Here is a 12,987-nt window from a genome sequence, read left to right on the forward strand (position 1 = left end):
AACCCTAACCCTAACCCTAACCCTAACCCTAACCCTAACCCTAACCCTAACCCTAACCCTAACCCTAACCCTAACCCTAACCCTAACCCTAACCCTAACCCTAACCCTCAACCCTAACCCTAACCCTAACCCTAACCCTAACCCTAACCCTAACCCTAACCCTAACCCTAACCCTAACCCTAACCCTAACCCTAACCCTAACCCTAACCCTAACCCTAACCCTAACCCTAACCCTAACCCTAACCCTAACCCTAACCCTAACCCTAACCCTAACCCTAACCCTAACCCTAACCCTAACCCTAACCCTAACCCTAACCCTAACCCTAACCCTAACCCTAACCCTAACCCTAACCCTAACCCTAACCCTAACCCTAACCCTAACCCTAACCCTAACCCTAACCCTAACCCTAACCCTAACCCTAACCCTAACCCTAACCCTAACCCTAACCCTAACCCTAACCCTAACCCTAACCCTAACCCTAACCCTAACCCTAACCCTAACCCTAACCCTAACCCTAACCCTAACCCTAACCCTAACCCTAACCCTAACCCTAACCCTAACCCTAACCCTAACCCTAACCCTAACCCTAACCCTAACCCTAACCCTAACCCTAACCCTAACCCTAACCCTAACCCTAACCCTAACCCTAACCCTAACCCTAACCCTAACCCTAACCCTAACCCTAACCCTAACCCTAACCCTAACCCTAACCCTAACCCTAACCCTAACCCTAACCCTAACCCTAACCCTAACCCTAACCCTAACCCTAACCCTAACCCTAACCCTAACCCTAACCCTAACCCTAACCCTAACCCTAACCCTAACCCTAACCCTAACCCTAACCCTAACCCTAACCCTAACCCTAACCCTAACCCTAACCCTAACCCTAACCCTAACCCTAACCCTAACCCTAACCCTAACCCTAACCCTAACCCTAACCCTAACCCTAACCCTAACCCTAACCCTAACCCTAACCCTAACCCTAACCCTAACCCTAACCCTAACCCTAACCCTAACCCTAACCCTAACCCTAACCCTAACCCTAACCCTAACCCTAACCCTAACCCTAACCCTAACCCTAACCCTAACCCTAACCCTAACCCTAACCCTAACCCTAACCCTAACCCTAACCCTAACCCTAACCCTAACCCTAACCCTAACCCTAACCCTAACCCTAACCCTAACCCTAACCCTAACCCTAACCCTAACCCTAACCCTAACCCTAACCCTAACCCTAACCCTAACCCTAACCCTAACCCTAACCCTAACCCTAACCCTAACCCTAACCCTAACCCTAACCCTAACCCTAACCCTAACCCTAACCCTAACCCTAACCCTAACCCTAACCCTAACCCTAACCCTAACCCTAACCCTAACCCTAACCCTAACCCTAACCCTAACCCTAACCCTAACCCTAACCCTAACCCTAACCCTAACCCTAACCCTAACCCTAACCCTAACCCTAACCCTAACCCTAACCCTAACCCTAACCCTAACCCTAACCCTAACCCTAACCCTAACCCTAACCCTAACCCTAACCCTAACCCTAACCCTAACCCTAACCCTAACCCTAACCCTAACCCTAACCCTAACCCTAACCCTAACCCTAACCCTAACCCTAACCCTAACCCTAACCCTAACCCTAACCCTAACCCTAACCCTAACCCTAACCCTAACCCTAACCCTAACCCTAACCCTAACCCTAACCCTAACCCTAACCCTAACCCTAACCCTAACCCTAACCCTAACCCTAACCCTAACCCTAACCCTAACCCTAACCCTAACCCTAACCCTAACCCTAACCCTAACCCTAACCCTAACCCTAACCCTAACCCTAACCCTAACCCTAACCCTAACCCTAACCCTAACCCTAACCCTAACCCTAACCCTAACCCTAACCCTAACCCTAACCCTAACCCTAACCCTAACCCTAACCCTAACCCTAACCCTAACCCTAACCCTAACCCTAACCCTAACCCTAACCCTAACCCTAACCCTAACCCTAACCCTAACCCTAACCCTAACCCTAACCCTAACCCTAACCCTAACCCTAACCCTAACCCTAACCCTAACCCTAACCCTAACCCTAACCCTAACCCTAACCCTAACCCTAACCCTAACCCTAACCCTAACCCTAACCCTAACCCTAACCCTAACCCTAACCCTAACCCTAACCCTAACCCTAACCCTAACCCTAACCCTAACCCTAACCCTAACCCTAACCCTAACCCTAACCCTAACCCTAACCCTAACCCTAACCCTAACCCTAACCCTAACCCTAACCCTAACCCTAACCCTAACCCTAACCCTAACCCTAACCCTAACCCTAACCCTAACCCTAACCCTAACCCTAACCCTAACCCTAACCCTAACCCTAACCCTAACCCTAACCCTAACCCTAACCCTAACCCTAACCCTAACCCTAACCCTAACCCTAACCCTAACCCTAACCCTAACCCTAACCCTAACCCTAACCCTAACCCTAACCCTAACCCTAACCCTAACCCTAACCCTAACCCTAACCCTAACCCTAACCCTAACCCTAACCCTAACCCTAACCCTAACCCTAACCCTAACCCTAACCCTAACCCTAACCCTAACCCTAACCCTAACCCTAACCCTAACCCTAACCCTAACCCTAACCCTAACCCTAACCCTAACCCTAACCCTAACCCTAACCCTAACCCTAACCCTAACCCTAACCCTAACCCTAACCCTAACCCTAACCCTAACCCTAACCCTAACCCTAACCCTAACCCTAACCCTAACCCTAACCCTAACCCTAACCCTAACCCTAACCCTAACCCTAACCCTAACCCTAACCCTAACCCTAACCCTAACCCTAACCCTAACCCTAACCCTAACCCTAACCCTAACCCTAACCCTAACCCTAACCCTAACCCTAACCCTAACCCTAACCCTAACCCTAACCCTAACCCTAACCCTAACCCTAACCCTAACCCTAACCCTAACCCTAACCCTAACCCTAACCCTAACCCTAACCCTAACCCTAACCCTAACCCTAACCCTAACCCTAACCCTAACCCTAACCCTAACCCTAACCCTAACCCTAACCCTAACCCTAACCCTAACCCTAACCCTAACCCTAACCCTAACCCTAACCCTAACCCTAACCCTAACCCTAACCCTAACCCTAACCCTAACCCTAACCCTAACCCTAACCCTAACCCTAACCCTAACCCTAACCCTAACCCTAACCCTAACCCTAACCCTAACCCTAACCCTAACCCTAACCCTAACCCTAACCCTAACCCTAACCCTAACCCTAACCCTAACCCTAACCCTAACCCTAACCCTAACCCTAACCCTAACCCTAACCCTAACCCTAACCCTAACCCTAACCCTAACCCTAACCCTAACCCTAACCCTAACCCTAACCCTAACCCTAACCCTAACCCTAACCCTAACCCTAACCCTAACCCTAACCCTAACCCTAACCCTAACCCTAACCCTAACCCTAACCCTAACCCTAACCCTAACCCTAACCCTAACCCTAACCCTAACCCTAACCCTAACCCTAACCCTAACCCTAACCCTAACCCTAACCCTAACCCTAACCCTAACCCTAACCCTAACCCTAACCCTAACCCTAACCCTAACCCTAACCCTAACCCTAACCCTAACCCTAACCCTAACCCTAACCCTAACCCTAACCCTAACCCTAACCCTAACCCTAACCCTAACCCTAACCCTAACCCTAACCCTAACCCTAACCCTAACCCTAACCCTAACCCTAACCCTAACCCTAACCCTAACCCTAACCCTAACCCTAACCCTAACCCTAACCCTAACCCTAATGGCCCTAACCGTTTTGGCCCTGGCACAGCACTACCCCTCCTGCCCACGGGGAGGAGAGGATCCCTCAGTGCGGCCAGCGACACAAGACAACATCACACTCAGTTCGTCTCACCACAGGGCTCGATGCAAAACGACAAACCCGGGACAACGAGGCCGGGCGTCCCGCATAACAGCCCCACAGGCGCCCGGGGGATTCCCGCCTTCCCTAACAAGCCCCCATCGCCACCGAGTGCGCATGGTGGGCCCGGGTAGGCGGAGTCCGCGCAAGGGTGAGTAAAAGGCAACCTGGGCGGGGGAGACGTACGCCAGCAACGTTTCCCCCCAGCCCCCTCACCCGACGGCTCGCCCCGCCCCCGAACGGGACGAACCGCCCCCGACCACAGCGGGGCACGCGACACCCCCAGGGGTCTTTAAACCTCCGCGCCGGGACGCGCTAGGTACCTGCAAAGGGTGGAGGAGAGCGAGCGGTGGGGGTTGCCCTGCCGGGGACAACGGATGCGGTACGCCCCACACCCCCACCGAACGGGAGAGGCAGCCGCCGCCCAACCGCGATAACGTCGCCCCCTTTCCCCGCCTCACGCATCCCAGGCCTACCCGGACATCCCCCACAACCCCCCAACCGTACGCCGCACCCACCCCCCTCCGCGTCTCCCCGCAAACCCGCGCAGCCCAGGCCCCTATCGCCGCGCTGGCAGGCGAGGGGCTGCGGTGGGAAGCGGGATGGCGAGCAGGGAGCCACGGTCGGGGGAAGGGGAGGGGGCGGCACAGCCAGCGGGGGGAGGGGCGATGACGCCGGGAGACCCGAAACACGGAGCGGTCGCCGCACGCCCACGGTGGCGGCAGCTTCGGTTTGGACGAGACGCGCCAGGACGGGCAGACACACAGGCGGGCGGGCGACGGGGGTGCTACTGGCCAGGGCGCCCTGAGGCACCCACGGCCCTCCCCAAGCACCCCGTGCACCTCCCCTGCGCCTACACTCTCCTTCTGCTCGCTCTCTCTCCAACACTCTCTCAGGCCGACGACGGCGCCGGGCCCGCACACCCACATAGCCAAAAACCCACGTCCGCACCACAAACATGACGCGGAACAAAGCCGGCGAGAGGGAGGAACTGACTCCTCCGCTCTCTCTCTTTCCAACTGCATGATCCTTCCGCAGCTTCAGCTACGGATCCTAGCGCGGCACTGCCCCTCCTGCCCACGGGGAGGAGAGCATCCCTCGGGCCGCCCAGCGACAGAAGATTACAACACACTCACAGACATCACATCCGTCTCACCACACGGGACCATCCTGAGCGACAAACCCGGGACCACGCGGCCGGGAGTCCCCCATAATGGCCCCACAGGCGCCCGGAGGGTTCCCGCCTTCCCCAAAGGCCCCCCATCGCCACAGAGAGCGCATGGTGGGCCCAGGTAGGCGGAGTCCGCGCAAGGGTGAGTAAAAGGCAACCGGGGCAGGGGAGAGGTACGCCAGCAACGTATCCCCCCAGCCCCCTCACCCGACGGCTCGCCCCGCCCCCGAACGGGACGAACCGCCCCCGACCAGAGATGGGCACGCGACACCCCCAGGGGTCTTTAAACCTCCGCGCCGGAACGCGCTAGGTACCTGGAAAGGGTGGAGGAGAGCGAGTGGTGGGTGTTGGCGTGACGCAGAGAACGGACGCGGCAAGCCTCACACACCCACGGAGCGGGCGAGACAACCGCAGCCGCCGCCCAACCGCGATGACGTCGCCACCTTTCCCCGCCTCACGCATCCCGGGCCTACCCGGACATCCCCCACAACCCCCCAACAACCGAACGCCGCACCCACACCCCTCCGTACCTCCCCACAAACCCGCGCAGCCCAGGCCCCTATCGCCGCGCTGGCAGGCGAGGGGCTGCGGTGGGAAGCGGGATGGCGAGCAGGGAGGCACGGTCGGGGGAAGGGGAGGGGCCGGCGCAGCCGGCAGGGGGGGGGCCATGACGAAGGGATACCGGAAACAGGGAGCGGGCGCCACACGCCCACGGTGGCACCGGGAGTGGCCGGTCGAGGTTGGACGAGACGCGCCGGGACGAGCGGACACACAGGCGGGCGGGCAACGGGGGTGCAACGGGCCGGGACGTCCTGAGGCACGCACGGACCTCCCCGAGCACCCCGTTCTCCTCCCCTGCGCCTACACTCCCCTTCTGCTCGCTCTCTCTCCGAGACTCTAGCGAGCCGCCGACGGCGGCCGGCCCGCACACGCATATGGCCAAAAACCCACGTCCACGCGGGGAACAAAGCCCACGAGAGGGAGCAACTGACTCCTCCGCTCTCTGTCTCGCTTTCCACGTCCATGATCCTTCCGCAGCTTCACCTACGGACCCGAGCGCGGCACACTGCCCCTCCTGCCCACGGGGAGGAGAGCATCCCTCGAGCCGCCCAACGACGGAAGACTAGAACACACTAAGACACGTCACGTCCGTCTCACCACACGGGACCATCCTGAGCGACAAACCCGGGACCACGCGGCCGGGAGACCCCACAACGGCCCCACAGGCGCCCGGGGGGTTCCCGCCTTCCCCAACGAGCCCCCATCGCCACCGAGTGCGTATGGTGGGCCCGGGTAGGCGGAGTCCGCGCAAGGGTGAGTAAAAGGCAACCGGGGCAGGGGAGAGGTACGCCAGCAACGTATCCCCCCAGCCTCCTCACCCGACGGCTCGCCCCGCCCCCGAACGGGACGAACCGCCCCCGACCAGATACGGGCACGCGACACCCCCAGGGGTCTTTAAACCTCCGCGCCGGAACGCGCTAGGTACCTGGAAAGGGTGGAGGAGAGCGAGCGGTGGGTATTGGCGTGACGCGGCACGCCACAAACACCCACGGAGCGGGCGAGACAAACGGATCCGCCGCCCAACCGCGATAACGTCTCCAACTTTCCCCGCCTCACGCATCCCGGGCCTACCCGGACATACCCCACAACCCCCCAACCACCGAACGCCGCACCCACACCCCTCCGCGCCTCCCCGCAAACCCGCGCAGCCCAGGCCCCTATCGCCGCGCTGGCAGGCGAGGGGCTGCGGTGGGAAGCGGGATTGTGAGCAGGGAGGCACGGTCGGGGGAAGGGGAGGGGCCGGCGCAGCCGGCGGGGGGCGATGACGCCGGGAGACCCGAAACACGGAGCGGGCGCCGCACACCCACGGTGACGCGGGGAGCGGCGGGTCGAGGTTGGACGATACGCGGCAGGACGGGCAGACACACAGGCGGGAGGGCGACGGGGGTGCAACCGGCCGGGACGCCCTGAGGCACGCACGGCCCTCCCCGAGAACCGCGTTCTCCGCACCTCCGCCTACACTCCCCTTCTGCTCGCTCTCTCTCCGAGACTACCGCAGGCCGGCAATGGCGGCCGCCCGCACATGCACGTGGCCAAAACCCCACGTCCCCACCGCAAACACGGCGGGGAACAAAGCCGGCGAGAGGGAGGAACGGACTCCTCCGCTCCCTGTCTCGCTTTCCACATCCAGGATCCTTCCGCAGCTTCACCTACGGATCCTAGCGCGGCACTGCCCCTCCTGCCCACGAGGAGAAGAGGATCCCTCAGGCCGCCCAGCGAGGGAAGACTAGAACACACTCAGACACGTCACGTGCACCTCACCACACGGGTCCATTTGGAGCGACAAACCCGGAACCACGCGGCCGGGCGTCCCCCATAATGGCCCCACAGGCGCCCGGGGGGTTCCCGCCTTCAACAACGAACCCAATTGCCACCGAGTGCGCATAGTGGGCCCAGGTAGGCGGAGTCCGCGCAAGGGTGAGTGAAAGGCAACCGGGTCAGGGGAGAGGTACGCCAGCAACGTTTCCCCCCAGCCCCCTCACCCGACGGCTCGCCACGCCCCCGAACGGGACGAACCGCCCCCGAACAGAGACGGGCACGCGACACCCCCAGGGGTCTTTAAACCTCCGCGCCGGAACGCGCTAGGTACCTGGAAAGGGTGGAGGAGAGCGAGCGGTGGGTATTGGCGCGACGCGGCACGCCACACACACCCACGGAGCGGGCGAGACAACCGGATCCGCCGCCCAACCGCGATGACGTCGCCACCTTTCCCCGCCTCACGCATCCCGGGCCTACCCGGACATACCCCACAACCCCCCAACCACCGAACGCCGCACCCACACCCCTCCGCGCCTCCCCGCAAACCCGCGCAGCCCAGGCCCCTATCGCCACGCTGGCAGGCGAGGAGCTGCGGTGGGAAGCGGGATGGAGAGCAGGGAGGCACGGTCGGGGGAAGGGGAAGTTCCGGCGCAGCCGGCGGGGGGGGGGGCGATGACGCCGAGAGACCTGAAACACGGAGCGAGCGCCGCACGCCCACGGTGGCGGCGGGTCGGGGTTGGACGAGACGCGCCGGGACGGGCGGACACACAGACGGGCGGGCGACGGCGGTGCAACCGGCCGGGACGCCCTGAGGCACGCACGGCCCTCCCCGAGCACCCCGTTCGCCTCCCCTGCGCCTACACTCCCCTTCTGCTCGCTCTCTCTCCGAGACTCTCGCGGGCCGCCTATGGCGGCCGGCCCGCACACACACATGGCCAAAAACCCACGTCCGCGCGGGGAACAAAGCCCACGAGAGGGAGGAACTGACTCCTCCGCTCTCTGTCTCGCTTTGCACGTCCATGATCCTTCCGCAGCTTCACCTACGGATCCGAGCGCGGCACTGCCCCTCCTGCCCACGGGGAGGAGAGCATCCCTCGGGCCGCCCAGCGACGGAAGACTAGAACACACTCAGACACATCACGTGCGTCTCACCGCACGGGTCCATCCGGAGCGACAAACCCGGGACCACGCGGCCGGGCGTCCCCCATAACGGCCCCACAGGCGCCCGGGGGGTTCCCGCCTTCCCCAACGAGCCCCCATCGCCACCGAGTGCGCATGGTGGGCCCGGGTAGGCGGAGTCCGCGCAAGGGTGAGTAAAAGGCAACCGGGGCAGGGGAGAGGTACGCCAGCAACGTATCCCCCCAGCCCCCTCACCCGACGGCTCGCCCCGCCCCCGAACGGGACGAAACGCCCCCGAACAGAGACGGGCACGCGACACCCCCAGGGGTCTTTAAACCTCCGCGCCGGAACGCGCTAGGTACCTGGAAAGGGTGGAGGAGAGCGAGCGGCGGGGGTTGCCGTGCCGGGGAGAACGGACGCGGCACGCCCCACACACCCACGGAGCGGGCGACACAACCGCAGCCCAACCGCGATGACGTCGCCACCTTTCCCCGCCTCACGCATCCCGGGCCTACCCGGACATCCCCCACAACCCCCCAACCACCGAACGCCGCACCCACACCCCTCCGCGCCTCCCCGCAAACCCGCGCAGCCCAGGCCCCTATCGCCGCGCTGGCAGGCGAGGGGCTGCGGTGGGAAGCGGGATGGCGAGCAGGGAGGCACGGTCGGGGGAAGGGGAGGGGCCGGCGCAGCCGGCGAGGGGGCGATGACGCGGGGATACCCGAAACACGGAGCGGGCGCCTCACGCCCACGGTGGCGCCGCGAGCGGCGGGTCGCGGTTGGACGAGACGCGCCGGGACGAATGGACACAGGCGGGCGGGCAACGTGGGTGCAACCGGCCGGGACGCCCTGAGGCACGCACGGCCCTCCCCGAGCACCCTGTTCTCCTCCCCTGCGCCTACACTCCCCTTCTGCTCGCTCTCTCTCCGAGACTCTCGCGGGCCGCCAACGGCGGCCGGCCTGCACACACACACATGGCCAAAAAACCCACGTCCGCGCAGGGAACAAAGCCCACGAGAGGGAGGAACTGACTCCTCCGCTCTCTGTCTCGCTTTCCACGTCCATGATCCTTCCGCAGCTTCACCTACGGATCCAAGCGCGGCACTGCCCCTCCTGCCAACGGGGAGGAGAGCATCCCTTGGGCCGCCCAGCGACGGAAGACTAGAACACACTCAGACACGTCAAGTGCGTCTCACCACAGGGCTCCATCCGGAGCGACAAACCCGGGACCACGCGGCCCGGCGTCCCCCATAACGGCCCCACAGGCGCCCGGGGGGTTCCCGCCTTCCCTAACGAGCCCCCATCGTCACCGAGTGCGCATGGTGGGCCCGGGTAGGCGGAGTCCGCGCAAGGGTGAGTAAAAGGCAACCGGGGCAGGGGAGAGGTACGCCAGCAACGTATCCCCCCAGCCCCCTCACCCGACGGCTCGCCCCGCCCCCGAACGGGACGAAACGCCCCCGAACAGAGACGGGCACGCGACACCCCCAGGGGTCTTTAAACCTCCGCGCCGGAACGCGCTAGGTACCTGGAAAGGGTGGAGGAGAGCGAGCGGCGGGGGTTGCCGTGCCGGGGAGAACGGACGCGGCACGCCCCACACACCCACGGAGCGGGCGACACAACCGCCGCCCAACCGCGATGACGTCGCCACCTTTCCCCGCCTCACGCATCCCGGGCCTACCCGGACATCCCCCACAACCCCCCAACCACCGAACGCCGCACCCACACCCCTCCGCGCCTCCCCGCAAACCCGCGCAGCCCAGGCCCCTATCGCCGCGCTGGCAGGCGAGGGGCTGCGGTGGGAAGCGGGATTGTGAGCAGGGAGGCACGGTCGGGGGAAGGGGAGGGGCCGGCACAGCCGGCGGGGGGGCGATGACGCCGGGAGACCCGAAACACGGAACGGGAGCCGCACGCCCACTGTAGCGCCGGGAGCGGCGGGTCGAGGTTGGACGAGACGCGGCGGGACGAGCGGACACACAGGCGGGCGGGCAATGGGGGTGCAACCGGCCGGGACGCCCTGAGGCACGCACGGCCCTCCCTGAGCACCCCGTTCTCCTCCCCTGCGCCTACACTCCCCTTCTGCTCGCTCTCTCTCCGAGACTCTCGCGGGCCGCCAACGGCGGTCGGCCCGCACACGCACGTGGCCAAAAACCCACGTCCACGCGGGGAACAAAGCCCACGAGAGGGAGGAACTGACTCCTCCGCTCTCTGTCTCGCTTTCCACGTCCATGATCCTTCCGCAGCTCCACCTACGGAAACCTTGTAACGACTTTTACTTCCTCTAGACAGTCAAGTTCGGCACTCTTCTCACCGCTCCGCCGAGGCCGTGGGTCAACCTCAGCGGGGCCGGTCCGAGAGCCTCACTAAACCATCTGATCGGTAGTAGCGACGGGCGCTGTGCACAAAGGCCAGGGACTTAATCAACTCAAGCTTATGACACGCACTTACTGACAACTCCTCCTCCGTGGGGAATAATTGCAATCCCCGATCCCCATCACGAATGGGCTTCAACGGGTTACCCGCACCTGCTGGCGGAGGGTAGGCACATGCTGAGCCAGTCAGTGTAGCGAGCGTGCAGCCCCACACATCTAAGGGCGTCACAGACCTGTTATTGCTCAATCTCCGGTGGCTGAATGCCACTTGTCCCTCCAAGAAGTTGGGGGACGCCGACCGCTCGGGGTCGCATGACTTATTAGCACGCCAGAGTCTCGTTCGTTATCGGAATTAACCGGACAGATTGCTCCACGAACTTAGAACGGGCATGCACCACCACCCACGGAATCGAGAAACAGCTATCGATCTCTCGATCCTGTCTGTGTCCGGGCCGGGTGAGGTTTCCCGTGTTGACTCAAATTAAGCCGCAGGCTCCACTCCTGGTGATGCCCTTCCGTCAACTCCTTTAAGTTTCAGCTTTGCAACCATACTCCCCCCGGAACCCAAAGACTTTGGTTTCCCGGAAACTCCCCGGCGGGTCATGGGAATCACGCCGCCGCATCGGCGGTTGGCATCGTTTCTGGTCGTAAATACGACGGTATCTGACCGTCTTCGAACCTCCGACTTTCGTTCTGGATTAATGAAAACATTCTTGGCAAATGCTTTCGCTCTGGTCCGTCTTGCGCCGGTCCAAGAATTTCACCTCTAGCGGCGCAATACGAATGCCCCCGGCCGTCCCTCTTAATCATGGCCTCAGTTCCGAAAACCAACAAAATAGAACCGCGGTCCTATTCCATTATTCCTAGCTGCGGTATCCAGGCGGCTCGGGCCTGCTTTGAACACTCTAACTTTTTCAAAGTAAACGCTTCGGGCCCCAAGAGCCACTCAGCTAAGAGCATCGAGGGAGAGCCGAGAGGCGACGGGCGGTGGCTCGCCTCGCGGCGGACCGCCCGCCCGCTCCCAAAATCCAACTATGAGCTTTTTAACTCCAGCAACTTTAATATACGCAATTTGTACCTGGAATTACCAGGGCTGCTGGCACCAGACTTGCCCTCCAATGAATCCTCGTTAAAGGATTTAAATTGAACTCATTTCATTACAGGGCCTCGAAACAGTCCTGTATTCTTATTTTTCGTCACTACCTCCCCGGGTCGGGAGTGGGTAATTTGCGTGCTTGCTGCCTTCCTTGGATGTGGTAGCCGTTTCTCAGGCTCCCTCTGCGTAATCGAACCGTAATTCCGCGTCACCCGTGCTCACCATGGTAGACACGGCGACTACCACCAAAAGTTGATAGGGCAGACATTTGAATGCGTCGTCCGCGCCACGGGGGGCGTGCGATCGGCCCGACGTTATCTAGAGTCACCAGAGCTGCTGGCGCCCTAGCTCCCCGGGCCCCCACCCCCGCGGGGAGGGGGTGGCGGCCAAGGGGAGGCTGACCGGGTTGGTATTGGTCTGATAAATACACACATCCCCCCTGCGAGGGGGATCAGCGCCCGTCGGCATGTATTAGCTCGAGAATGGCCACAGTTCTCCACGTAGGAGACGAGCGAGCGACCAGAGGACCCATGACTGATTTAATGAGCCATTCGCAGTTTCACTGTACCGGCCGTGCGTACTGACACACGCATGGCTTAATCTCTGGGACAAGCACACGCTACTGGCAGGATCAACCAGGTAGCGGCGGACATGAGCGAGCGAGAGCGACAACGCCAAGGCGGGAAGCCAGGCGGACGGTGGACTCCTCAGCTGCCCCCTGGGGGGTCAACACCCGTCGCCATGTATTAGCTCGAGAATGGCCACAGTTCTCCACGTAGGAGACGAGCGAGTGACCACAGGAACCATCACTGATTTAATGAGCCATTCGCAGTTTCACTGTACCGGCCGTGCGTACTGACACACGCATGGCTTAATCTCTGGGACAAGCACACGCTACTGGCAGGATCAACCAGGTAGCGGCGGACATGAGCGAGCGAGAGAGACAGCGCCGAGGCGGGAAGCCAGGCAGACGGC

The 12,987-nt window shown here is 61.9% G+C and overlaps 1 pseudogene; it reads right to left on the reverse strand.

Moving 5' to 3' along the window:
- Positions 1 to 10,770: 10,770 nt before the first annotated feature.
- Positions 10,771 to 12,654, reverse strand: LOC149990155 (18S ribosomal RNA; annotated as a pseudogene).
- Positions 12,655 to 12,987: the final 333 nt, after the last annotated feature.

The sequence above is a fragment of the Furipterus horrens genome, unplaced genomic scaffold (assembly GCF_987537825.1).
Source record: "Furipterus horrens unplaced genomic scaffold, mFurHor1.1.pri manual_scaffold_21, whole genome shotgun sequence".
Classification (NCBI taxonomy): domain Eukaryota; kingdom Metazoa; phylum Chordata; class Mammalia; order Chiroptera; family Furipteridae; genus Furipterus; species Furipterus horrens.